This window comes from Phoca vitulina, unplaced genomic scaffold (assembly GCF_004348235.1).
Source record: "Phoca vitulina isolate PV1807 unplaced genomic scaffold, GSC_HSeal_1.0 scaffold34, whole genome shotgun sequence".
Taxonomy (NCBI): domain Eukaryota; kingdom Metazoa; phylum Chordata; class Mammalia; order Carnivora; family Phocidae; genus Phoca; species Phoca vitulina.
Window position 1 is genome coordinate 12960661 of NW_022589737.1, and position 27683 is coordinate 12988343.

General features: G+C 35.1%; 1 protein-coding gene and 1 pseudogene across 7 annotated transcripts in view; one reads left to right on the top strand and one right to left on the bottom strand.

Annotated features, from left to right (window-relative positions):
• The window catches only part of CNTN5 (contactin 5), a 1357780-nt gene that overhangs the window by 918628 nt on the left and 411469 nt on the right, over positions 1-27683 (bottom strand). The gene's annotated exons all lie outside the window — the stretch shown is intronic.
• Positions 6321-17545, top strand: LOC116645772 (annotated as a pseudogene).

A 27683-nucleotide genomic window follows, 5' to 3' on the forward strand; every position in this document is an offset into this window, starting at 1 on the left:
GGAACTTTATGATAGGTGTGGCATTGAGCACATTATACCACTTGAATGTATAACAGACAATAGTAATAATGATAATGGTATCTTCTGACAAGTTCTATTTGATTTGCTTCCTTGCTTTCTGAAACAGACTTTCAGTTCTTTTAGTCCTATAAAACAGTAAAACACAGTATGTTTTAGGTAAGTTATAAAACAAAAACATCCCTGTGCCATCAAGCATAGGGGGTATTTATAATCAATGTTCAAGTTTTGCCCCCCTCCTTTTAAAAATTCCTTAAAGAAACCATCTTTTCCATCAACCACATTTGTTAGTATCTATCAACTTGCCTGTGTATATTGAATTCACTTCATACTGTTTTCTAATCTTAAGAATTATACAGGATGGAAAAGTCTCTTCTCAGTGTCTTAAATATTATTATATCATTCTATTTAATAATGGCAGCCATTAAAGGTCAACTATTAGACTTGATGACTTTATCAAAACTTTAATTAAAGAATACCTACCAGAAAAGATTAGAGATTAACATGAGGATACATTTCCATGTATTAAATCAAAAGAAAAAATAAATATCTTTAATACTAAGTATATTATTATAGATGTGACTATAATCTGATTTACATTAAACAATATGATTATAATGGTAATGGAATCTGAAAGTCAAAGTATAATATGAACAAACACACACACCACACATTTTCTGTTTTACCAAATAAATTTTAATTATAATTACAATCATTGACTTTCCTCTGTACATTTTAAGTCAGTCAGTCATCAATAAGATTTCTTATATTTTCAACATCTTTTTTTAGCTTCCCCTTCACCTGGCTGTTCTAAATAAAACTTCGTTTTCCCCACAGAACCTTGCTTTACCTATTGCATTCTCAAGTGGTCATGTTTCCTCTACAACATTCTTCAAAGCACTGGGCTGAGGGTTGAAGTAAATGTCCTCTTTGCTCTTACTGCTGCTTCCATAACTTTCACCTCCTATCCTCTCTAAAAAGCCCCATATTTGAATGAAGATCAAACCACCAATTTATACCGCATACTAAACTTATTTCTGGTAGTCATTTATAACTCTGGAGTCATTACCCTCATTCTTTGGATATTCAACATCTAGCTACTGCCTCTTCCCTCCCATGGGAATCTGGATATCCTTGGTGATATGACTATCAAGATCGTGATCATTGTGACATTTTTAAGATTTTATTTATTTATTTGACAGAGAGAGAGCACAAGCAGGTGGAGCAGCAGAGGGAGAGGGAGAAGCAGGCTCCCTGCTGGGCAGAAAGCTGGACATGGGGCTCGATCCCAGGACCCTAGGATCATGACCAGAGCTGAAGGCAGATGCTTAACCAACTGAGCCACCCAGTCACCCTCGTTGTGATACACTTACCCCTCAGTCCCATAACCTCCTTTACTCTAATGTTCTAGCTGGCTATCTACTGATGCTAGCAAATTTCCACTCTCCCTCTCCCTCTCCTGTTCTCATTCTGTCCATGGCAAACTTAGATAATATGGCTCTTTGTACAAATTCTCCCTTGGATACATTCTCAATGTATTCCTTCCTTCTACCCTCTACTGAGCCTCATCTCTTGTAAAATCCTCCACCCAGTTACTGTTTTCTGCATCTGTGCAAGCTGATGGTATCTAGAAACAAACTATAGAGACCCCAAATCCTATATCCATCTTTTATTGTATATCTCTTGATTTTCCCTCCAAATTTGCTCCCACTGCTTATGTTTTTTTTTCCAAGAGGGAAATAAATGGCACATATTATTTTTGAGCTTCTCCGACTAAAATCCTTGTGAGCACCCTCGACTTCCTTCTATCATATCCCAAATCATATATCCAGACTTATACTACATTTTTTTTTTTTAGATTTTTATTTATTTATTTATTTGACAGAGAGAGACACAGCGAGAGAGGGAACACAGCAGGGAGAGTGGGAGAGGGAGAAGCAGGCTTTCCACTAAGCAGGGAGCCTGATGTGGGGCTCGATCCCAGGACCCTGGGATCATGACCTGAGCCGAAGGCAGACGCTTAACGACTGAGCCACCCAGGCGCCCCAGACTTATACTACATTTTACCACCTCCATCATCCCCTCTCCCAGCCACAATCCACCTTCACTGGTATTAAGTAATGCAATAGTCTTTTAGCATGCTCTTTTGTCCCACTACAATGTATTTTCCATGCTGCAGCCAGATTGATCCTTTAAAATCTATACCAGAACATGTCTGTCTTCTGCTTAATTACTCCAAAGCTTCAATCTCACTCAGACCAAAAGTCTTTTAAATGGTCTACAGGACACTACCTGACCTGATGCTCTCCATCCACACACACCCTGGTCCTAGTCACTGTTCCCTTATTGCCTGTCTTAGCTCCATATCCAACCTTGCTACTCAGAGTGTGTTCTTCTGACTGGCAGCACCAGTATCACCAGGGAGCTTGTCATGATGTTCTCAATCAGACCCCACAATGCATCCATTAAAAAAGAAGGGGGAGACAAACCAGGAGAGACTGTGGACTCTGAGAAACAAACTGAGGGTTCTAGAGGGGAGGGGGTGGGAGGATGGGTTAGCCTGGTGATGGGTATTAAAGAGGGCACGTACTGCATGGAGCACTGGGTGTTATATGCAAACAATGAATCATGGAACACTACATCAAAAAAATAAAAAAATAAAAACAAGCAAGCCAAAAAAAAAAAAAAAAGAATCTGCATTTTAATAAGATCACCAAATAGGAGCACCTGGATGGCTCAGTCAGTTAAGCATCTGACTCTTGGTTTTGGCTCAGGTCATGATCTCAGGGTCATGGGATTGAACCCTGTCTTAGGCTCCAAGCTCAGTGTGGAGCCTGCTTGAGATTCTCTTTCTCTCTCTCTCTAAAATAAAATAAATAAATAAAATCTTGAAAAAAATTTTAAAAGATCACCAAATCACCAGATAATTTGTATGTACATTCAAGTTTGAAAAGCATGGATTTAAGTATTAATTGTGTAAGGACAAATACCAATGAAAAGTAAGAGGCTTAATCCCCCCTTACTGAAAATAAGGGAAGAGATTTCTTTCTCCTCATTTTTTGTTAGAACATTTACCTTAGAAAACTTGAAAATATAAGTACTTTCTCTGACTCTTTGAAATGCCAGTGGGGGGTCTGGGTGGCTCAATCAGTTAAATGACCAACTCTTGGTTTCGCCTCAGGTCATGATCTCGCAGTCATGAGATCGAGCCCTGGGTTGGGCTCCACACTCAGTCGTGGAGTCGTGGAGTCCGGCTCAAAATTCCTTTCCCTCTCCCCCACCCTGTCTCTCAAATAAAGAAATAAATAAAATCTTAAAAAAATAAAAAAAGAAATGCCTATGAATCTTTTAGAAACTAAAGAAGACACGTCAGCTTTGTGACCAAGGACTATCCTTCTCAAGGACCTGGGAGCCATCTCTTTGAAATATAAATATCAAGGAATATAGTCCCCTTAACTCCCAGTTTCTGTGGGAGAGAAGGAGCCTAACTTCAGCGGCCATCTTGTTCCAAGTTGTGAAACTGCCCACTGTCATAAAAATAGAGATTTGATTTTCCTCTGCATAAAACCAATAAGTTAGCACAGACGGTCACTGGCATTACTAGTAAGAATGAACTATATACAACAAAAGGTGCTGCCAAGTCCTCTTACATGAGGGCTAATTATTGTTTATCTTGAAAACTTATTATATAATGAGTTGTATTTGTTGGCTATAAGTGGTGGTGTTCCTTTCTGTCTTTGCTGTATCCTCGCTGACTACCCACGATGCAAAATCACATTCTAGTTTAATGCTTATTCAATAATAAAAGTTGTTTTCTTTCTCTACTGTCTTTATGGGAGTTACTTTCTGGGTTGGGAAAAGATTTTGTTTTTAATTGTATTTTATCAAAATTTGCATGTCCTAACTTGGACGTTTAGGGGGATTCACTCATTAATCTGCAAAAATCTAAAACTTATCCTTTGTTCACACTATTCTGAGACATACCAGCATCCTTTAAGTTCCTTAAACATTTGAAATACTTTAAACTGTTTTCTCTGCATGCAGACTCATCCCCAAGATGAGTCTTACTTACTTAAAAAGATTGTCAATTCATTAAAGATTTCTTCAGTGTTCTATTTATAAAAACCCTCTCCATTCCCTTTGTTGCTAAATTCTCTTTGCTCCTAAATAGAGTAATATAAATATATTTTGTTTTGTTTTTCAATCACCAGAATGTAAACTCTGTTAGGATAGAGATATTCTTTATTGTGTTTCCATTCTCTCTAGCCCAGGACCTAGAAAAGTACCCTTCATATTATATGTGTGCAATAAATATTTGTAAACTAAATTACAGAATAAATTGTCATGCATATGAATGTGTTAATGATCCTAATCAAATGCGTAAAAAAACATTCAGATTTTCACTTCAAAAAATAAAGCTATCAAACTAATTAACCTAGATTGAATATTATGGTGATTTTAATGACTTCTACTATTCAAATTATTACTGCAGAGTAAAATATTATAAACAAATTAAATCTCTTTTTTCTTGTTCTCCTTTCAAATCTCTGTTCATGATTCTTCCATCTGTCTCCTATCCTACTGGAGATTTCCACCTCTCACTGTCTTGATTGCTCTGATGACCTCAATCAAAAGGCAATTACCTACTGAGGGTAGAAGGTAATTATTCCTATCAAGTAGAGATTGAACACACCTGAATAGACAGCTGCAGTTCTTTTCAGGACAACATCATTACCACAAAATTTGACTCTGGAAATTTGTGAAGCATGTAGAATCTATGATAAATTGTTGATTTATTTGTAAGATTTGTAGGACAGCTATTCTTCCCACCAAAAGCTATACCTCTAAAAGGCAGAGTAAATAAGAGAGTAAACTGGATTCGGAGTAAGCAGAAGATTACTCAAATTTCTAAATTAGACTTGCAAAGCAGAGTGCATTTAGGTTAATTTCCTGGACTAAGTAAATCTTATAGAAATTTCACCAAAATCTGTATTTATAAAGCTCATAAAATCCTGAACATGCAATGCACTATCACCCAGAAATGGGAAAAAGTCAGTCATAAAAATGGCAAATGATTTTCACACCTCAACATTGTCATAAGTTAATATCATACAACATAATGCACATTATTTAGAAATTTAAATGTTCTAGAATTTTTTATATGAAATCAGTTCCATTTGCGGAGTTTCTAAGGTAGCTACTTGCAACGAGGAGGGAAAGAAGATGCTTTTGCTCCTGAATTCTGTTCCTGTTCCAACAGCTTCCTTCAACCATAATGATATATGGAATACAGTCTTCTCCTTCCCAGCTCCCTCGGTAGCTTCTTTAAGTGAAATCAGAACATTGGTCATTGAATTAATGTCAGAATTATTCACTATTAGAAACTGTGATCTAGGGATGCCTGGGTGGCTCAGTCAGTTAAGCATCTGCATTCGGCTCAGGTCGTGATCCCAGGGTCATGGGATTGAGAGCCCTGCATCGGGCTCCCTGCTCAGCTGGGAGCCTGCTTCTCCCTCTCCTCCACACTCGTGCTCTCTGTTGCTATCTCTGTCTGTATCTCAAATAAATAAATAAAATCTTAAAAGAAAAACCTCTGTTCTGATTATTTATTTCATTTCTGTTCCTCAATACCACATAAACTCTGTCAAGGGATCTGAGGTATTTAGTTCACCTCAACATCCCCAGGGCTTGAAACAGTGCCTAACACATAGTAGGCATGCTTTAAACATTAATTAGAAGAAAAACTTCAATGAATAATATACAGCTGGGATCATACCCTGGCTGTAAAAGAAAGTTCTTCTTATATTGCTTTTGAGTGCTCTTTCATATAAAAGAGTATTTGGGATGAAAACAATAAATTACAATTTTCAGTCGATAAAGGAGGGCGGTAAGAAAGAATAAGAAGCAGGGATCTGAAAGAGGAGTCTTATTATCCATGCTTCCCAGAAGCTACATTTCTATAACAGTGCAACTGGGGAGCAGTGCTTACCTTTAAATGGAAATGAAATGGCAAAAATACTGAGAATTGCCCAATTTCTAGGTCACTATGAGGGTAAAATCCAAGTTGGAAATTAAAAATACTATCAGAATTTTATTTTAAATATTTTATTTATTTATTTGTCAAAGAGAGAGAGCACAAGCAGGTGGAACAGCAGGCAGAGAAGCAGGATCCCCACTGAGCAAGGAGCCTGACGTGGGGCTAGATCTCAGGACCCTGGGATCAAGACCCGAGCTGAAGTCAGAGGCTTAACTGACTAAGCCACCCAGGCATCCCCAGAATTTTATTTTAAATGGAGAAAAGCTCGGTCTTGCCTATATTTTCTTATGTAACTATAAGACCTGACAATCACCAGTTAAATAGCAATTTCTTTTAAGCTGATTTGATTGACTGCTTTAAACATATTGGATATTTAACAATATGTACTTTTTCATCATTATCTTATTTAATCCTCTTCATCACTCAATTATGTGAGCATTATTGTGCCCCTTTTCAGACAAGGATTCTCAGGCTAAGTAAGGTTCTATACATTGTTCAAGTTCTGGAATTGCCAGGATTTAAGCTCTAGAAGCTTGCACTTTTAATTACAACACTAGAGTCTTTTGAAGGCTGTGGCTGCAAGCATGTGACCTACTATGAAATATTACCATTAACATTTAAATGCATCGCTTTGCACTTCTAGCTAAAATTTCTAAAATCTCATTGTTTGTATGCAAACTGAAAAAATTATATTTATCCAAACTGTGACACACACTTGATAAAACCTTCTGGGAACAGTCTTTTCCATATATTTTTTAACTTCCTTTTAGCAGTGCACACATTTTCCTTGCACCTTGTATTTACCCTATTCAACCTGCTCTATTTTAAATATCTGTGTCCTTTATTACAGTTGGGGTGTCTTTGGGCAGAGACTCCATTTTGCTCACTACCACATACCCAGTGAAGATCACTATGCTTGGTGCATAGGATTTGCTGAATATTTACTGGATTAATAAAATTAACTAACAAGTGTCTATGGGTTATAAAAAGGGGTATAAGAATAATAAGAAGAATAAAAATTTATGTAACTGCTTAATTGTCAAGAGAAATACCATAATAGAAAGATCCTAAAACAAGAATGACCAGCCCACTGCCAAATTAAATTTCCCCCAAAACTTGCATCACTTTCTGTAACCTCCCCTCATTCTACATCCACTGCACAACCTAATGTACTATAAGTAAAAGATATGATTTATAAACTAGGCATGATACATACCATTTATTAGCTATAGTCCATATAATTCTGCTTTGGTATTGTCCCTAATTTCATTGCTTGTCAGACTCTGTATTTAACACTCCTAGGCCTAATAAGCTAACAATCAATTAGCCCTTCTAGGCACAACATGGTTTCAACATTCATTTGGAGTTAGAGGATAAAAGTGGAAGCAACCACTTAACCCAGAAATGAAGAATTACAATAATTTGTATAATAAGTTTTAATGATATAAAATAAATTTTTCAACTTCTGAGAAATTCAGTTTGCTTCATTACCCTTTCGACCAACCAACAAGCATATCCTAAGCTATAGAAAATGAGTGAGACCCCCACATAAAGTAACATGGTCTTTTCACATCTCCAGAGGATGCAATTCATTTTGACTTCAGTTTCAAGAGCATCCCTGAGGCTGTGCAGTGCCGCTGCGCTAATGTAGAAGGTGATGGTGCAGGATCTCTGGTCTCTGTGTAGTTGATAAGATTTTCTGAGAATCAGGAGATGGGAAGTGGAAATAAACTTTGTTGCTCTTTACTTTGATGCTTGCTTGGTGGCAGGCATTGTTTTATGTAGACCCTCTGTATTCCTTATCATGTATAATCTTCACATATTATGGTTGAAGGAAACAAGTTTTGGAAGGAATATATAAATTGCCATAGGTAGCTAATGGCAAAGCATATGTTAACCTATGTGATTCATCTGCCTCCATAGCCTAAAATATTCCGTAATTTATATAGGTAATTTTGGAACAATTAAAGGGCTTGCATATCCCGCACTTGGGTGTGAACTTTGTCTGAAGGTGATAAAGAGACATAAGAAGGATCATAACATGATTTTATAGATGTTTAAGAGAAATAACTTGCAAGAATAAGCAAAATACATATTGGGTAAAATTTACTGGAAAGGCCAAAGAGTCTCAAAATGCCCACCAATTATACTACTGTCTTAGAAAGAAAGAAACCCTAAGGAATTATTTCTGAAGGCAGGTGATGTGGCTTCCAAAGCCAAGTGTATCAAGTTAGTCTCAATAATCAGTAATTGTACCAAAGTTTCCAATAGGAAAATAAACTTTGGCTGAAGAACAAATAATTCAATCAAATGCTGTCTACCTGGGAAATGCAGGAGTGAGAGGCAGACAGAAAAACAGAGATATCTGAATGTGAAAGTGTTAGGTAGAAGCTAGACAGGAGCAGAGGAAAGAACACCCCAAGGAAGAGTCTCAATCCTTGAAGGGGAATGATAGAGACATGAGCTGGAGGCAAGGACAATGATAAATAAGCTACATATTAAAAGTCTCGGGACAGCACAACATCCTGACTTTGTGGCTTCTAAGACCTTGGAGCTGACAAATCTGAGAGACACAGGTGCAGAGCAAGTGCTCTCCTCTTCCACCTCTGTCCCAGGGTAACCCCTAGACTCATTATAATACATTTGCATTGCTGTTCAGCCTTGCTCAGTGGAGGAAGACTGCCAGGAGTGTTCTAGTACAAACCTTGTAGGGTCAAAAACTCTCCCTTTCAACCTGTAGGAATTCCCCCAAATGATTGCAGGCAGCCTCCATTACAGACCGCCCCACTGTCCATCACAGCTCCTTCCAGCCCCCCAAAAGACCAGAGAACTATCCATTCCCAAAACAACCTAAGGCTGATTCCACCTCCTGGAACCTGCCTGCTCTCCCACCAGGAGAGTGTACTTTCCCTTTAATAAACTGCTTTGTGCTTGCTACTTTCCTTCTGGCTGTCTTTATTTGGCATGGATCCCCATGTAAATCTTCTGTGGGGCATCTAAGGACTGAGACCTCCATTCACACAACACCCAGATTCTCCCATCAGTAACATAAGCATTAGAAGAATGTCCCAACCCCCAGAACTATTCGAATACCAGCAAAATGATCGTTGCATCTTTCTTTAGGACTGCTAGCGTGTGTCTCTTCCTCTAAACCTGATATTAGTGCAAACCTTTCTGACATGCATTGTAAGATCTATATTTTAGGAAGTCATTAGGAGAAGGGAGGGAATATTTAGAAAATCTTCCATAGTGCTATCTTTGTTACGCTGTGAGAAAGTGAAGACACGCAAATGATCTTTTCCATTCATAGCTGGTAAACAGTTGCAGTATGTATCACCTCTTTAGACACCACATCTGACCTCTTAACACAATTGCTCTTTCCAGATCTTTAATGGCTTGATGTCAACTTGAGGTTATTTTTTCTTGCCTATGGATTTAGCTAAACAAACACACAGGCAAGCAAACAAACAAACCAAACCAAACCAAACCAACAAAAACACTCTTCACAAATCCCCTTTCTGTAAGACTAGCTCCACATATTTTAAAGTTGTTTCCAGATTCATTCTTTAATATTTTTCTTTTTATTCTGAAACTAGAAACTATTTATTTTGAGCAATGTCTTCATTCAGATAGGCTTCTTTCAACGCTTTTCCCCAATATTCTGGTTGAAGTCATATAGAAATTGCAAGTGTAATTTTGGATTAACCTTTGCAAGACTGACTTTTCTAGCAGTATCATTACCATCAGGAATACAAGAGCAGGGCATCAGATACTTTAAAAACCCTGAATAATTTAATCTTTAAATTACTACTGTGACCAAAGGTATATTTTCATAAATCTAAAAAAAAAATTATTTGTATATCAGCATAACAAAGTTTACAAAAAGTAACTTCTCATAGATCACGGTTTAAACACAAAGGTTTTCTACTGATATCACTAATAAATACTACTCATCTTACTTGTTTAAATGTGTCATTTTACCAAAATTGGAATAAGGTCTATTAAGTCTAGCAATACCTACATATGCTATAAACATTCACAGAATATGATTAATAATTGTATTTGTTGAAAATTAAGAGCAAACAATGAAATTCCATTTGTGGTACTATGAATCTGCAAAAGAATGGAAATGAAGAGTTGTTCCCTTCAAAGTACTTATATTCTTCAACTAACCTTTTATCTTCCTAGATAATAATAAAACTTAATATAAAATTGTGGGAACAATTGAGCAATTCAACACAACAGTAGGAATAACAAAGATTATTACACAAATTACAAATAAAATATACTTTAACTCTTAATGAAATACTTTCTATGCATTTCTAGAAAAAAACATTACTGTTGAGTTATATTGTGGGTAGTGTTTCTTGGATAATAAATGTAGATGGACATATTTACTCATTGTTATTATTATTGTATATTTATAATTCCTACCTTGGATATAACCACTGGTTAATAAAAAAAATATATTTTAACAATATGTACTTTCAACAAATCAAGCTTTGCCTGCCAAATTTATACATGTGTTTAATCAATTTGCATATTGTGATTCTAAAGTTAGACCAGGTCTACTTTATATACAAATGACTTACTGAAAAAATAGAAATGTATAAACCTAATCAAGCTGCTATTTGATATATTAGACCATTTTTTTTTTAACTTGGAGGAACTGTAATTATATTTTTAAAGAAAATTCATCAAACATTTTCCCTGTAAGGTAATAGAATTTAAATACACATTTGTTGTTAGATTCTAGGTTGGATACATAGATGACTAGGTCAGTCACTGCCTCTTCCAATTTAAAGTCTAATGAGCCATATTTTCAATAAAAGGTGAGTGCAATACAGCACTAATAATAGAATGTTCCTTTTTCATGCAAATGAACTTATAAATAATATTATCTGTAATCACCAATGTGCTGGTGATTAGGTTCTCCAAAAAAAGGAGAAAAGATAAAGTCCTGATTTATAGCATTTTCCAGTCTTCACGGTAAAGCTATGGCCACCATGGTTGATTTCAAGCTACCAATGTGTTGTCATTGAACTTGGAGTTGGAAGAGATGCTCACAGAAATGTGAAATCAGATATGCACTGGTTCCAATACACCATTGTCTGTTATACTCATTGCATGATTTTGTTTTAGTGGAACCTAGGTTTTTGAAAAAAAAAAATGAACATTACTGACGAAAATCACCAGCAGGATTAATTGACTTTTTAAGTTTGGGCAAATCACTCAACTTTGATGGATCTCAGTTTCTTACTTTGTAATATTCTTCTGATGGCCCATACCAATTTAAAATGTTGAAGAATTATGCAACTGCCAATAATGGGAAGGACTGATTGCACAACTATTTGTTAACTAGTTAACATATCAGTGGTGGTGCCAGGTATCACAGAATTTATCTTTTTCCATGTCTTGTTGACACAACCCATGAGTGCAAATATTTTGAGAATTACAAAATTGAATTATCAATTCTATTTGAATTTTTGAAATATATTATAGTTCAGACATTTGTAACACTGAGTTAAAGGCAATTAAAACCACTGACATTACCATCTTCTAACAGCTTCCTTTCTCTGTTAAGAAATAAAATTAAATATCTTTAACCTGGTTACTCCTTACATTGCCTACCATTCTTTCATCTCTCATTCCACTCCAGACACAAAGGCCCCTTGCCGTTCCTTGAGAACATGACCTTTCCTCCAGTCTCAGGATTTTGGACATCCCTCTTCCTGACAAAGTTATTTTTGTCACACACACACACACACACACACACTCTCTCTCTCTCTCTCTCTCTCTCTTTTAGTGGGGTAGAGGAAAAGCATCACCTGCATGCACTCAGCTGAACCCTTTCTAAAGGGTATAGACAGTCAATTTAAATTGAATATATTGACACAGTGACATCAATACTACTCTGTGAGTATTTTTTATTATTCTTTTAGTGTTTATTCAGCTGGAGCTAATGCATTATAAGACATAGCTGGAAAGAAAGATAATATGTAACAGCTTTTCTGGTCCATGGTGAGAAAGAAGGAGGCAGAATTTGCCTTCAAAAGTCCACTAATTAACACTGACATACTTGGGATCACTAAAGCTCCTTTTCCTTTGTATCTATTTGTTGAGTAAACAGATATCCAGTTATTTGTATTGAATGTGTTTTCTAGCTCAACAGACTGGTTTTTGGCTTCCCATAAGTAGATTTGTGAAAGATGTGTTGACATTTAATTTATGCATAGCCAAAATCAATTTATTCTAGACAGAAAAATTGGTTTTGGCAGAGGAGGTTGAGATTATAAATATAAGTATTTTTCCTTACAGATGGAGAAGTCTGTTACAGTGTTACTTTTACCAACCCTATAAACATTTTATAAGAGAGTCATAGATCACATATAGATTTTTTTTCATTATTTTTTTATTATGTTATGTTAATCACCGATTCAATTGTCAGGACAATGAAGATTTATGAGAAAAAATAAACTTCAAAGAGAAAGATAATTTTTGGTGGCTTCAAAATATCATTACTGTTATTTTATCCTTGCTGAATGCCATAGTAATAATTTGTCATGATATCAGTTACCCTTTGTCATACCAGGATATTTGTGACTATCTTCTTTTGGGTTTGGTTTTCTGTTGTGCATTAGTCTTCTTTTTCCTTGCTTTCTTCAAAGTTATGCCTACCCCATTAATATTTGACTCTAGATATTTTCTCCAGGATGTTTTGATGCAGATTAATTTGCCTGCAGAGAAACAGCAGAGGCAAATGCCTCTCTGACTTCTGAATTCTCACTTTAAAGAACAGTGGAATTAAAAGTTAACAAGGTGCAAACAGATAAGTTATGTCATTGGTCTTGGAATCCATCTGCTACTGTACTTATAATAAAGTAAGTCGTAAGGTCAAATGTGCAATTTGTTATTGATGTCTGTTTGCTGATTTAGTTAATAAAAAAACAATTAAATTAATTATCTTGTTTTGATTACTTGTTGATAATTTTCTAATTCAAATTTAAACATAGTGTTTTATCCACAGAAAAGGGCAACAATAATGTAGACTAATTTATGGGTTAAAACAATCACATAATATCAATTATTCTGTAAAGGGAAAATTTGATGGAGAATGTAGTATTATGTTTTACTGAAGACCAGGATTGTGTTCATGCTGACTCTGCATCTGGTGACCTTGGAAATTTTATATGATCTCTTCAAGGTTCAGTATCTTCCTCTGTAAAATGGAAATAACATCTGTGTCATAGAGTCACTGTGAAGATTGTGTGAAATAAAGTATGAAAAAATTTTAGCACAGTAGCTGGCTTAAAATCCTTGTCTAAGGATCTAGAACCTGGGCAAGGGCAAACATTCTAATTTCCTGGGCTCTAACCTACAGAAATAGGGGTAATTTAAAATAGAAATATTTAAATGCAAGGAGTCTCCTGGGTGGTATTTCTCCTTGAGCTCATCTCCAAGCCACAAAAAAAGCCTGAGAAGTATGCCGAATCCTCTTCCTACTTATTTGATCTTGGCTTCTCCAATCAAACAATATAGCTATATACTGTGAATATATTCACAGTTAGGAAAAAATCCAGCTATGTAAAATTTAGAGAAAATGTAAAACTAAATACATATTACTAAATCAGATTTATTGAAAGTTTAACATGTATTATTATATAAAACATATTGCTTAAGTGTAATAGAATTCATTAAGGATAATGAAAGGGAAGACATTTATTAAAGTTTTGATAATCTCTGTGGAATGTATAGCTCAATATCTAGAATTATATTTGGGCAAACTGCTTGCTTTCCATTACTGCATACTGTGGTTTGGAAAATTCTAAGATTAGGTTGTTAAAGGAGAGTGCATAAAACTGCTGATTCATTACTTTTCTAATAATAAACTATGACAAGTAACTATAAATGATTATCAGGGAATAGAATGAGCAATAGCTATAATGAACACAGAGGGGGTACATTTCCAAAATAGCATGTGCCATATGTACGCACAAAACCAATTATGCAAGTAATGTACACATCACTCATGCCATGTTTTGCAAATCAGCAAACTTTTTAAAGTTCTTTCTAATGAGAAGTTTGCTGATTGTTGCCCAGGGAAAATTAAGGAGGATCTGAGTAGTACTTTCTGGAGAAAATTACAGCTGGTTTTGGGTTTCTTTCCTTTAATCATCAAGAAAAATATTCATAAAGAAATTACATTTAGAAGCCTTTACTTCCATAGTTTGGACTCATATCAGGCATCTACTATATTAATTAAAGCACTCTTTCATGGCTACAGCAACCTAGATCTAGCTTGCCAGCCTTTCATGAAGAAAAGGTAAGGCATATTCATTTTACTTCTCAAGATGATTTTTTGCATTGTTTTCACCTATTGCCTTAACTGTGCCAGTTCTGTAAACTCTGAGGGAATTTCCCATGTTTTTATAAATTGGGACAAATAACAAAAGGCCACATAGTTTGTGGGTTGAATTGAAGTTTTAACTGTCTCACTTTCTAGCTAGAAAATTCTAAGATACAACCAAAGCAGAGTTTATTACTTCTTCCTATAATCCCCCACATATATATAACTTTAACAAGACATTTATCTCCCTTTTTGTTATTATCTGCTTATAAATATGTTTTGTCAATGAGGCCTTGATCAAAGATATAACTTTATTATGATATCCCTAGCACAACACCTTATAACTTATAGGAATTTAATAAATGTTTGATGAGTGAATAAGACTCCTTTATCATAAGGAAATATATATTACTATGAAGTTATCTTCTTAGAGTTACATGAGATATGAAAGTACCCAACACAGGGCTTGCAATATAGTGAGTACTCAATAAGTGATAGCTAACTATACTTATTTTTTTTTTTAATTTAAATGTTTATTAAATCATTTACAAAAATCATAGTAAGCCTAATGTACAATAACATGAGGATATTTTTATGAAAAATAATTACATTTTCGGAGGGCAGGGCGCGCGGTCCACCCTCTGCCCCCGGAGCCGTGTGCTTGCCTGCCCGCCGGGGTCAGCGCTCTAGGTGCGGTTCTAAAGAATGCCAGGGAAGACACACAAAGTTTGGTAACCTCCACAACTCTTGGCAAGACTTCATAAATGCAAGAACTGTGTTTGCCCTGGTAATAGCTCTACCTCACTGCTAGAGTCTAAGCTTCCCAAAGATGGAGACTTATTTTGTTCACAGTGCCTGCTTAAAGAGACCCACAGATTCCAGTTGAGATCACCGTGGCAGCCGGACCCTTCCTTCCTCAGGAGGAGTAGCAGCTCTTACCAACAGCAACATTGACAGAATCTGTGTTTTGGAAAAGGACCAATGGCTTCGAGCCTAGGTTGGAGAGTATGTGCACCATTTCCCATGAACCACTGTGGTGTCTTTCTGAAAGCTGTGAGAAGCAATGGTCTTTCCTTGTTTCCCTGGGGCCATTCACCCTGGAGAGGCACTGGAAGCTTTTTGGACCCTGAGATGAAAGCTTTCCTGGAGGAGAACACTGAAGTCACCAGCAGTGGCAGCCTCACCCCTGAAATCCAGTTGCGGCTTCTGATGCCCAGATGCAAGTTCTGGTGGCAAAAAGCTGACCTGTGATCCTACAGCGAAACTTACTGGGCAATCTACTGGCCAGGAGGCCAGGCCCTGTCTAGATATCTTTTGGATAATCCTGATGTTTTGTTTTGTTTTTAAAGATTTTATTTATTTATTTGACAGAGAGAGAGAGCGAGAGTAGGAACACAGGCAAGGGGAATGGGAGAAGCAGGCTTCTTGCCGAGCAGGGAGCCCGATGTGGGACTCGATCCCAGGACCCTGGGATCATGACCTGAGCCGAAGGCAGACGCTTAACGACTGAGCCACCCAGGTGCCCTGGATAATCCTGATGTTGTGAGAGGAAAGTCTGTGTTAGATCTTGGGAGTGGATGTGGAGCCGCTGCTGTAGCTGCCAAGATGAGCAGGGCATCAAGGGTCTTGGCCAACGACATAGACCCTATTGCAGGAATGGCTATCACACTGAATTGTGAGTTGAACCAACTGGATCCTTTTCCCACTTTAACCAAAAACATTTTGGACTTGGAACAAGGTAAGTGGGACCTTGTTGTGCTTGGAGATATGTTTTATGATGAAGACCTTGCAGACAGTCTTCATCAATGGCTGAAGAATTGCTTTTGGACCCACAGAACTCGAGTCTTGACTGGTGACTTTGGACGACCGCAGTTCAGTGGACATAGCATTCAACATCAACTACACAAAGTGGTAGAATATTTACTTCCAGAGCCTACCAGGAGGGAAAACAATGGATTGACAACAAGCACAGTATGGGATTTTCAGCCGTGAGTTGTCCAAGTGCTTCCAAGTGTGAATATAGCTATGTTTGAGTTTAACCCTAAAAGACCCTCCAGTTTAAAGCATGTAGTATCTTGTTTCCAAAATCTGAAGTCTTAAAGTTTTGTCAGCCTTTGTCATGTAACTCGTTCTGCATTACGCCAAATATACAAATCTCTACCTGCAGTTTTCTAGTTTTGCTTTTGTAGGAATAGAATTCTAGAAGGCAACACCAAAATGGTAGCAACATGTAATTTAAGTAGTGGAGAGGAATGAGAAAGAAAATGAGAAAATGAAGTCTGTTTCTGTAGTTGAGGACAACTCTATGATGGATCTTCAAATTAGACACAATACAAAATATAGAAGAGTACTGTATTTCAGAAAATGACCTGTAAAGATCAGAGTTCCATTTAGTGTGGTACAGAGTAAATGGGCTTTGGAGTCAGGCAACTCTGTCACTTTCTAGTTGGGACTTTAGGCTAGTTAAGCTCTCTGAGCTTTAATTTCCTCATCTATAACCTTGTAACAAACTTAATGAACCTCCCCTCAAGGCTATTTTATTAAATGAAATTATAAAGTGCCTCATACACTATTTAGTACATAATAGGACCTCAACTGACAGTCGTGGATAAAAATAAATATTTTAGAATTTCCTATATACCGTGACACTTTTTGATGCCTCTTTATGGTTCACTAAGGTTAGCTAGAAATTGGTTATGCTACCACCATATGGCCCAGGTTGTCAGGATCTTATATATCAATAAAAACCCTATGAGATAAATGAGAATGTGAAAAAGAATATGTATAGTATACCACTATTTATAGATGAATGTATGAAAAGATGTATGTATGTACCTACTTATGTATATACATATAAAATACATATTTGCTTGCAACATACATAGCACATCCCTGAAGAGATAAACAAGTAACTGCTAACTGTGGTTGCCTTCTGGGAGGGTACCAGATAGCTGGTAGAATGGGGTGGAAGGGAGCCTTAGGTTTTACCTTTGGGTCTTATAATTCTGTACTGTAGATTTTCTATTCTCTAACTTAAAACTAAATGCCAGCATTATATGTGTTACAAGTGAAATATAAAATGCAGCTTTTCTAATGTACTCATGTTCTTATACACTGCTTAGGAATTCTTTATAACATGTGCATTATATATAAACTTTCTAATAATAAAAGAAAATTACATTTTCTAAAGCAAAAGAAGTGAGAACAGCTTTATTTATTTATTTATTTATTTATTTATTTATTTATTTATTTAATGTAGTCGAATCTCTTTACTACGTGGCTTAATAGAAGACGGATGGATTCTTAGCTCTTCTGCATTCAGTTTGTTGTTTTGGTTGAAATACAGAAGGAAGGGGCACCTCGGTGCCTCAGTCTTTTAAGCATCTGCCTTCAGCTCAGGTCATGATCCCAGGGTTCCAGATGGAGCCCCATGTCAGCGGGGAGCCCGCTTCTCCCTCTCCCTCTGCCTGGGGCTCCCCCTGCTTATTCTCTCTCTCTCTCTCCATAGGACTAGGCTGGACTCAGGAATTTCTGTGGTCTCCCTCAGATTTCACATCCCCACTTTCCAGAAAGTGGTCGCTTTTCTGTTCAGAGAGTTGCTGCTATTCTTTTCTTCAATCTCCTGTTGAGTTCATAGGTGTTCAGAAAGGTTTGATAACTATCTAGCTGAATTCCTGGGACCAGACGAAAATTAGGTCTCCTACTCCTCCGCCATCTTGCTCCTCCGCTAACTATACTTATTAAAGACAGCTTATCATGCTTTCCCAATATTACTTCTTTTATTTTTTTGATAAATTAGTCATATTATTCTCACAAATTAACTTCCATTTCTGCTTCACTTGGGGGTCATTTTTCTACACTACTAAAATGTGATATACACTTGGTAGCTGCAATGACCTTTACAAGAAATTCATTGAATTCACTCGCATTTGTCATTTTTACAATTATTACTGCAATATTTTCCTATCTTTGTTTTACCCAATCTTGAATTTTTCATGAAGTTCTTCTTTCCTTTATTATATCTCCCCCATCTATAAAATACAACTACCAGTACATATCAATTCATGATTTATTTTACCTGTTTACAGACAAACTTAACTCTAACTTAAAAAAATATCTAAATAGGGGCACCTGTGTGGCTCAGTTGGTTAGGCATCTGACTCCTAATTTGGGCTCAGGTCGTGATCTCAGGGTCTTGAGATTGAGCCCCGTGTTGGGTTCCAAGCTGGGTGGGAAGCCTGCTTAAGATTCCCTCTCTCCCTCTGCCCCCCGCTCCCTCACCTTGCACTCTCTCTCTCTCTTGCTCTCTCTCACTCTCTCTAATATAAATAAATAAATAAATAAATAAATAAATAAATAAATAATATCTGATCAGAATAATAACATTTATCACAGTGCTATTTGAAGATAATGACTAAACATTGTTTCTGAATAAAAGTAATGAAAATTACTGGACATATCAACTATATTATTTCAACAAATAAGAATGACAATCAAACTGTTGACAAAGGAATAATTCAGTATTACTGAAATCAGAAAGTACATTAAAGAGAATCACAGGGGGGCGCCTGGGTGGCTCAGTTGTTAAGCGTCTGCCTTCGGCTCAGGTCATGATCCCAGGGTCCCGGGATCGAGCCCCACATCGGGCTCCCTGCTCAGCAGAAAGCCTGCTTCTCCCTCTCCCACTCCCCCTGCTTGTGTTCCCTCTCTCGCTGTGTCTCTCTCTGTCAAATAAATAAATAAAATCTTTAAAAACAAACAAACAAACAAAAAATAAATAAAGAGAATCACAGGATTGGTCTACTATTCAGGACATACATGATGCTTTACCAAGAAAAGAACTTGGACAGGGATCTATTTCAGATTTTTATAGGAACTGGTTGTCTAGATAGACAGAGTGATATAAATATAGCTATAGATATAGATATATCATGTTGATAATTTGTATGATATGTATTCTTAATTTTATGTGATTGTTGAGAATTGTATTTTACCTCTGTGATCTTCCTCCCCAAAATCTAGAACCTCATTTTCATCATGAGAAAAACTCAGACAAATCTGAATTCAAGGATATTTTATAAAACACTTAACCAACAAACTGTCAAGGTCATCAACAACTAGGAAAGATGAAGAAACTCATAATCCAGAGGAGCCTGGCCTTTGGCATCAGAGTTCAGGGGTTAAATATTGACTTTGTATCTTCCTAGCTTTTAGATCTTATGCAAATTGTCAAACTTTTTGAGACGCTCAGTTTTTTTCATCTATTAAAGTTGGAATGACAACATCTAAGCCAAAGGCTTCATATTGAATGGGATAATGAAGGTAAAAGACCTAGCAAATGCCTGGAATGTTGGAGGCACTAAATATGTACTGGTTCTCTCCTTCCTTCTCCTTCAAGCTTCACCAGGAGCTTAATCCATTCTAACATGCTCAAGGTTACATCACATTCCTAGTTAGCTATTATTTTATCCTTTTTTTCTCATTATTAAAATAAAACATGAAAGGTGACTTATCATTTTATTATTGTTTATTGTTATTTTATTTAAATGTATATTGAATTTATGACAGAAGTAGTTTCCTTGAAAATACTTTCCTCCAATTAAAAAAAAATCAGTTTTGATTGTTTTGCTATTTGTTCTTTAGGTTTATATATACCATTCTCTAATGATAGTAACCTCTTTTATGCCTAGTTAACATTTTATGCCTAGTTAACATTTAAGTCCTATACTCTAACTCCAAAGTGAAACACTACATTTATTAACATTTACAAAATCTTAAGGATGCTGACCGATTAAGGTTTATGGAGACAGGTTGTGGTTTAGAACCACAAGCATAAAAGATGCTATTGGATATTCACTGGGTTTGTAAAAATGGCAAAAGAGTCACAATCATCTCATTATAGATAATGAGAATTTTCCTATATTTTATTTAGAAACAAAAATTACTTCAAGAATTGCAAACCATTTAGATATTTCACAAATTTTTTATTTCCTCCTTATGTTTTATTTTAGAAAAGTTTGACTTGTCCTATTGTGCTTGTCTTTAAGCATAAACACAAAATAATCACTAGTTTGAAAATTATCTCATATGAGTTTCTCATAAACCATGAGAAAACTAGCATCTACTTTGATTCTGGAACAGAAGAAAGATAAAGTCAGTCTTTAATTTTAGCTTGGTGCTTATTTTATATTTTGGAGGATGACAATTTTAATGTGAATCATAGGTAATTCCTTTGTGGTAATGTTACAAAAATACATTGGATCCTCAAAATGAAATAGCTTTTACACTTCCTTCAAAGTATTTTGCAGTGGGATTATAGAAAACGAACATAACATAAAATATTTCTAAACAAATTTTCCCTTGCTTGCTGTTGACTTTAATTTTATTTAGCCAAAAATATACACAAGTTGATATTCAATAATACTAAATTGACTACAATTTCCCTTTCTCCTGAGAAATATGTTTCATTATCCACTTACACCCATCATTTGTGAATAGGGGGTATTTTGTATATTGGCAAAGATATAGAAGGCGAGAAACTTCCCTAATGTAATTTCAGCTAATTAAAGACTCGTTAAGAAAGAAATAGAAAATGCCTGAGAACTTGCTAAAGTAATTTTAATTTTTAATCATTTTATTCTCTCACTAATTAAACAGTATGATGTGTACCTATAGGCTATTTACCTAGTTTTCTATATTTTATCTTATAATTTAGTGTGTGCCCACTAATAAAATCATGATAGTTTTTTAAGGTATTCAGATTTTTTTCCCACATTGTTTTATTTCTAAGTACAATTCCTATAGATTTGCTATATACTTTAAATACTTTCCTTTAAGTCTACAAAAACAAAATTGTGGTAACCCCAATATTTAAGGAACAGATAAGATGGAGAAAAAAAGTCACTAAAAAGGATAACAAATGAATGGTAAATGACAGAAAAGGACAATCATAATGGAAAAAGTGATAAGACTCAGTTAAAAAGCATGGCCTGAAGTCTATGAACACTTAGGTTGGAATCCCAGCTTGTACTATTTACAAACTGTGTGACCTTGTCTGATTTACCTAGCTCTCTGAACCTTGGTTCCTCCAACTATAAATAAGTTATAATACGATTTACCTTAAATAGTTGTGAGGGTTAATAATACCAAATATAACACATTTATCACAGTGCCTAGCACATGATTGTGGCTACCAGCTAATTCTGGATCACTCGTCAGTTAACTACACCTATTGGGTTTTACTTCAATCCATATTTGTCTTATCTTCATATATACTCCTTCCTCACCACCTCCTGAAGTGCAACATCAAACATCTCACATTTCCATCTTCATGAGTTTGTGCCTTTGCTATTTCTAAAACAACTTACTGAATTTTTCTTCCACCTGGGGATTTTTATTATTGGGCAATCCCTGCTCTTCTTTCAATACCTAACTTGAATGTTCCTCCTTGATAAGCCTCTTCTTGAATCAGCAAAGAAGAATTTAATATTTAATTTCTGAGTTCTTAAAACAATTTATTTAAACCACTGAAATTGGGTGTAATTTTTTAATATATGTGTTTCGTCTGATAGGCCATCTTATTCACCTTTGTATTCTTATTCCTATGTGCCATTCCTTTTTAAAAATATTTATTTATTTATTTTAGAGGCATAGCACTCTAGAACACACACACACATGCACATGCACATGTGAGTAGGCGGAGGGGCAGAGAGAGAGGGACAAGCAGACTTCTTGCTGAGTCAGGAGCTGAAATCATGACCTGAGCTGAAACCAAGAGTCAGACACTTAACCCCCTGAGCCATCCAGCTGCCCTTCTGTGTGCTATTCAAAACCAATTCTCAATAAATATTTATTTCACAGTGAATTGTATATAATGATCACACACCTACTTTGTAATTCTGTGTCTTTTTGTTTTGTCTGTAATACCAGCTATAAAATCATTAATAAGATTACAAATCTGCTTTTATTCTTTCTTTACTATTTACCCTTTAAAGATTAAGAATGTGATAGATGTGTGGCAAACTTTGAATACTGCTGTTATTCATTTTAGACACTTGCTTTTCACCATAAATACAAAGAGGAAGATAATTTTTAGGTGGATCTGAACTGATACATTTTTATGGAGAAACAGACTGTCATCATGTGAAATGCCATTAGTGAACATTTTATCAGGTGCCTTGGGGACCTGATGATAGCATCTAAAATCATTCATTTAGGTCACTACAATCTTTGGCAATGCAGATGGTAGTGAAAGTATCATCTGATGAGTTACATGAAAAGTTAACTTTATCTGTCAACACTGGAGATATTTTAGCAGGAAAAACAAGAATTGTTATAATGTAATGCTTGGATTTTTCATTTGCTATAAATCATATAGCGGAGGGTTGGCATTTTATCAATCTAAATAGAAAGAGAGGAGAGACCATCTTTCTATCTCCTCCTTATGGTATTCCTTTTCCATTAATAATAATTAATGGAAATTAATTCCATTAATAATAATTGTTAGTAATAACAACAACAATTCCTTGAGAAATCTACCCTCAAGTGATTATTGTAAGTATAATGGTTGTCCTTTATTGAGCACAATTATGCCATGGGATCTATGCTGAGAACATTATATATTATTTCATTTGCTCCCCATAATAACTTGGAGGACATCATTTAAACTTTATTTGCCATAAGAGAAAAACTGAGTTTCCATGAAGTCCAAGTTCCACACAGCTAATAGGTAATTAACTGAGGAGTTGAACCATGTTCTGCCTTGTTACAAAGCACATAATATAAAACAATTTCAGCATTGAGCACATTTCATTTTATATAATATTTTCTATGGATTGCTTCATTTTACCCTTAAAAGAATTCTATTTCTTGAGGTTGTTTTTTTTTTTTTTTTTCTTATTTGGGAGCTAGTGCACAACTGGGAAAGTTATGTTAATATGTTAATAATCAGGATATGTTTTACATAAATATTCTGACTTTGGTGGCCTTGTGCCTAATATTAGAGAATGGTATCCTAGAAGAACATGGATACTTACTCATAAATGTTCCTGTGAGATAAGAAGAAAGCAATTTGGGAACAGATGCCTTATATTAAATCCTCACTAACTTCTTTCCGGAGTTTAACTATAAATAATATCATCCCAATTTAACATTAGAGAAAACTGAGGCTTAACATCACAGCTCCGTTTTTCTGTATTATAAATTAGAGATAATTATTTTACTGTCTTACCCGTTCCACATCATTGCTCTGAGAATCAATTTCATTACTGCAGATGAATGTATATTGTAAACTACATAATGTTGCAAATGTCTTAGAAGAGGCACGTGGGTGCACATATGTGGTCAGAGATTCTCAGAGAATATGGTAGCACCAAGGCATAAATCCAGTGCTTTTCATTCTCATTCAAGTTTGTTCATTCTGCAAGAGTTTTTTTTTTCTTTTTTGAAGACCCAAAAGTATTTCCACATTATGCTAAGTTCTGAAAACTTAAATTAGAAAGATAAAAAAGAAAATGGAAGTTAATGGATGCATTCGTGATACATTTTAGAGTTAGAATGGAAAGGACATTTATTCTAGTATTTCCAAATATCCATATTATTTTTATGATTAATAGAAGAACCAGATTTGAAAATCAGGTTTTTAAATCACTATTATACTTATTCTTAATAGTGTTTACACACAAGGCTTACTTCATTTTCCACATTATAGAGGAAATTAAAAAAAAAAAAAACTTGGAGATTTAGAAATATAAGGACTTAAATTACACAGACTTAAAAATACAAAAGGTATTATTTACTTTGGTGGAGTAAGCTATTAAATAATTTCTTCTTAAAGTGACATAGTTTAGTGGCAGCTGGGTGGCACAGTCGGTTAAGCGTCTGACTCTCGGTTTCAGTCAGGTCATGATCTCAGGGTTGTGAGATTGAGCCCCACACTGGGCTCCACGCTGAGTGTGGAGTCTGCTTGAGATTCCCTCTTCCTTTCTCTTTGCCCCTCCTGCTCATGCTCTCTTTCTCTCTTTCTCAAATAAATAAATAAATCTTTAAAAAATTTTTAAAGTGTCATAATTTAATTAAAATGTCTTTGTTTTCCAGAATAAATAAATGGCATTTATTTCAAAAATTAGAAGTAAAAATGAACTAAAATAAAAACACTTTAAAATATAAATTTCTTTCATTTATCATTTTAGAACTAACCATAATCCTAAACCACAATTTTAACATCAGCTTAAGAATGATTGCTTGTTCATTAAATGTTTATGTTAGTATCATTAAGTTTACAATGGGTATATTATAGGTACTTCATTACAATGTAATTATTTCAGGAAACTTGATAAAAATAATTCAGATATCTGAAAATATAACCAGCACATCTTGAAGCTTATTGGCAATTATTTCACTTTAGTTAAAGCACACATGAAAAAATAACACAGGAAAAAGAATCTTAGTGACACTGAATATAATGCAATGTAAGAGCTATGCTTAAATTACTCATATCAGAGCACTTAAATATATAAAGCAAATATTAATAGACCTGAAAGGAGAAATAAACAGTGATACAATAATACTAGGGGACTTTAATATCCCACTTTCAACAATGGATGATGACCCAGACAGAGTCAATAAGGAAACACTGGCCAGAGAGACTTAACAGGTATATACAGAACAGTCTATCCAACAGCAGCAAATACACATTTTTCTCATGCATGTATGGAACATTTTCCCGAATGGATCATATGTTAGGCAACAAGTAAGTCCTAAGAAATTTAAGACAACTGAAATCATATTAAACATCTTTTTTGATCACAATAGTATGAAACTAGAAAATGGAAAACTAGACAATTCACAAATATGTGGAAAATACACAACACACTTCTGAATAACCAGTGGGTCAAAGAAAAATCAAAAAAGAAAAAAAAAACTATCTTGAGACAAATGGAAATGGAAATACAGCATATTAAAATTTAAGGAACACAGCTAAATCAGTACTTAAGAGGAAGTGATAACATATACACTTACATTAAGGAAACAGCTCAAATAGATAATCTAACTTTACACCTCAAGGAACTAGAAAAAGGAGAACAAACTAAGCCTACAGTTAGTAGAAGGATGGAAATAATAAAGATCAGGGCAGATTATACAAAGTAGAAACTTAAAATACAATAGAAAAGATCAATGAACCTAAGAGCTGGTATCAGTCAACAGATGAATGTAGCAAGAATATTTTTTTTTTAGTTTTGTTTTTAAGCTAGTGAGAAAAAAATGGGAATGACTTTAATACTTAAGTGGAGTTTAACAATTTATTCTATAGTTTTAGAGCAGGGGAGGGGGAGTTCATCACATATCAAATGAATGAACATCTTAAAACAATTTGTGGATAACCTACCAAATCAAGGAACACTTTTGAGACTGGCTTTGAGGAAAATTTTCTCCAATCTGGGGTAGCTATATATCATTAGACAATTCCATAAGAGCATCCAGTCCATTCTTGTCCCATGATATACACAGTGGAATATTACTCAGCCTTAACTAGGAAGGTAATCCTATTGTTCACAACAATAGTGAAAAAAGCCAGGCAGAGAGAGATGAATACTGCGTGGTGTCACCTATATGTAAAATCTAATCAAACAAAAAAAGTCAAACTCATAGAAACATAGTAGAAAAGTGGATGGCAGGGCCTGGGATGTGAGAGAAATAGGGAGAGGTTGGTCAAGGATAAACACTTTCAGTTAAAGATAAATTAGGTCTGAGGACCTCATATATAATATGGTGGTTATAGCTGATCATGCTGTATTAAACAATTAAAATTTTCTAAGAGAGTAAAACTTAAATTTTCTCACCAAATAACTAAATAAATGTAAATACGTGAGGTAATGGATGTGTTAATTTGATGGGTAGAATTCTTTCACAGAGTATATCAAGTCGTCATGTTGTATACTTTATTTTTTTTTCATGTTGTATACTTTAAATACCTTACAATTTTATTTGTCAATTACACCTCAATAAAACTGAAAAAAATAAATTGCTCATATCTCATTAGTGTATAGATAAATAGACAAAAAATCCTGTTTGACACAATGTGGTAAGGATCTGAAATAAGACTCTTAATCTTGTGAGTCAAACTATATTATTTTAACATATTTTATGTGTGTCATTAGCTCATTAAAAGATACAAAATATGTTAGTTTTAAAATAATTTTTTCTTGGGCGCCTGGGTGGCTCAGTTGGTTAAGCAACTGCCTTCGGCTCAGGTCATGATCCTGGAGTCCCAGGATCGAGTCCCGCATCGGGCTCCCTGCTCAGCAGGGAGTCTGCTTCTCCCTCTGACCCTCCCCCCTCTCATGCTCTCTCTCTATCTCATTCTCTCTCTCAAATAAATAAATAAATAAATCTTAAAAAAAATATATTTTTTTCTTGAAAATAACAAGTATGTTTTCCTTTTAAAAACAAACTTACTTTTTTCATTTGGTGGCAAGGATTTTATCTTGTTTAACTATAAAATATTTTAATAATACTAATCAGACACTTACTATATGTCAGGCACTGTGTTATGCATTAGTACTAATTAGATAATTAAGGTATGCTTCAGCATCTGATATCTAGGACTGGACAGTCTAAGAGTTAAGAATTGTGATAATAACTGGCTTAAAAATTAAATTTAACTTGAATCCAAAAGTAATCAAACTTTCAGATTCGATTAAAGGAAAGGCCCATTCTGTTAATGTGATTTTTATTAATTAAGAAATCATTAAGGAATAACTAAATGAAATCCTGCACCATAACTTTCCAAATTAATTTAAATCTCTAGTCATATTCTGTTCCTACCACTTGGGGCAAATTCCAGGTTCTGATTTGCTTCTGCCTGTATTTTGACATTTCATATTCCATCAGGTATTCTGCTGCTTTCTTTCTAAATGTTATTATGCCTAATCTAAAATATATCACAATTTCATTTGTATGTTTGAGTGTATGTGTGTGTGCATGTGTGTGTGATGTAGAATTACAGGAAGGAGGTAATGTCTATCCTAGGCTAATTCCAGTCTATAAAGAAAAATAAAATCAACTATTTCCTTTAATCGGTATTGTGTTTTATCTGTAAGATTAAAGTTATAGGACTCAATAATCCAAATTGGTGCTACTGTTGAATTATTGTATGAACTTCATTATATATAATACAGGTCCAAGTAGGATTTTTCATGAAGGTAGTCGTTATTTCTACGGTCCATTCCACTGAGGAAAGGTTAAACTTGGAGTGGAAAGTTCTTAAACTGGCTTAAGGAT